The following is a 2,500-nucleotide window of genomic DNA, read 5'->3' as shown; positions in this document are numbered from 1 at the left end:
AACACACACACACAAACACACACACACCACACACACACATTGCTTCCATGAGATGTCACTCTCTCTCTAATCCAGCTGCAGGAAGCTAAAACTTCCTTCTGTTCCAGAGACGTTTGTGACCCCCCCTAATTCACATACAGACAGACACACATGTGCGCACACACACACCACACACACACACACACACACACACACCAACACACACGACACACACACATACACATACACCACCACACACACACACACATACACATACAACCCAACACACCACACACACACACACACATTCAGAATGACTCACACATCCACACACACACACATACACATACACATGTACACATAAAGAGAGTGAGCAATCACATCCTACTTAAACACACACCCACACACACACACACACACACACACACACACACACACACACACACACACACACACACACACACACATACATGCACACTGTGGGTCTCTTTTTCCAAGCTTGCCCCTTACACATGTACACACACATTTATCACACGCACACACATATATCTTCTCACCCGAACACACACACACCACACACACACCACACACACATGTACACACATAGAGCACTTTATGATGGGCCCTCTCTAACAGGGGAGCCTAGAATGTGATGACAGGACGCTTTACAAGGTGATTCTGTTCAAGGACACGTCACTCTGTCACTGACAAGACTTTAATCCCCATCAAGGTGCCCTCCCGCCCAGCCCTCTCCTCCTCCTCCTCCCTCCCCTTCCTCCTCTTCCTCTCCCCCCTCTTTTTCCCTTTCTCTCCCCCCTCTTTCTTTCTTTCTGTCTCTCTCTTTGTCTGCCCCCCCCCCCCATATGCTCTTCACACATTGTCCCACACAGCCCTTATACTCGTACACTAGTAGTGTCCTTACTCCACACAGCCCTTATACTCGTACACTAGTAGTGTCCTTACTCCACACACTCCTGGTGCACTAGTAGTGTCCTTACTCCACACAGCCCTTTATACTCGTACACTAGTAAGTGCCTTACTCCACACAGCCCTTATACTCGTTGCACTAGTAGTGTCCCTTACTCCACTACACTCCTCGTACACTAGTAGTTTCCTTACTCCACACAGCCCTGGCGCACTAGTAGTGTCCTTACTCCACACACCCCTTATACTCGTGCACTAGTAGTGTCCTTACTCCACACCACCCCTTATTACTCGTACACTAGTAGTGTCCTTACTCCACACAGCCTTATACTCGTACACTAGTAGTGTCCTTACTCCACACAGCCCTTATACTGTACACTAGTAGTGTCCTTACTCCCACACAAGCCCTTATACTCGTACACTAGTAGTGTCCTTACTCCACACAGCCCTTATAACTCGTACACTAGTAGTGTCCTTACTCCACACAGCCCTTATACACTAGTAGTGTCCCTTACTCCACACAGCCCTTATACTCGTGCACTTAGTAGTTGTCCTTACTCCACCACAGCCCTTATACTCGTACACTAGTAGTGTCCTTACTCCACACAGCCCACTAGTAGTGTCCTTACTCCACACAGCCCTTATACTCGTGCACTAGTAGTGTCCTTACTCCACACAGCCCTTATACTCGTACACTAGTAGTGTCCTTACTCCACACAGCCTTTATACTCGTACACTAGTAGTGTCCTTACTCACACAGCCCTTATACTCGTGCATTAGTAGTGTCCTTACTCCACACAGCCCTTATACTCGTACACTAGTAGTGTACTTACTCCACACAGCCCTTATACTCGTACACTAGTAGTGTCCTTACTCCACACAGCCCTTATACTCGTACACTAGTAGTGTCCTTACTCCACACAGCCCTTATACTCGTGCACTAGTAGTGTCCTTACTCCACACAGCCCTTATACTCGTACACTAGTAGTGTCCTTACTCCACACAGCCCTTATACTCGTGCACTAGTAGTGTCCTTACTCCACACAGCCCTTATACTCGTACACTAGTAGTGTCCTTACTCCACACAGCCCTTATACTCGTACACTAGTAGTGTCCTTACTCCACACAGCCCTTATACTCGTACACTAGTAGTGTCCTTACTCCACACAGCCCTTATACTCGTACACTAGTAGTGTCCTTACTCCACACAGCCCTTATACTCGTGCACTAGTAGTGTCCTTACTCACACAGCCCTTACTCGTACACTAGTAGGTCCTTACTCCACACAGCCCTTATACTCGTACACTAGTAGTGTCCTTACTCCACACAGCCCTTATACTCGTACACTAGTAGTGTCCTTACTCCACACAGCCCTTATACTCGTGCACTAGTAGTGTCCTTACTCCACAACAGCCCCTGATATACTCGTACACTAGTAGTGTCCTTACTCCACACAGCCCTTATACTCGTACACTAGTAGTGTCCTTACTCCACACAGCCCTTATACTCGTTACACTAGTAGTTGTCCTTACTCCACACAGCCCTTATACTCGTACACTAGTAGTGTCCTTACTCCACACAGCCCTTATACTCGTAC

This window comes from Clupea harengus, chromosome 18 (assembly GCF_900700415.2).
Source record: "Clupea harengus chromosome 18, Ch_v2.0.2, whole genome shotgun sequence".
Taxonomy (NCBI): Eukaryota; Metazoa; Chordata; class Actinopteri; order Clupeiformes; family Clupeidae; genus Clupea; species Clupea harengus.
Note: the sequence above shows the minus strand (reverse complement) of the source record.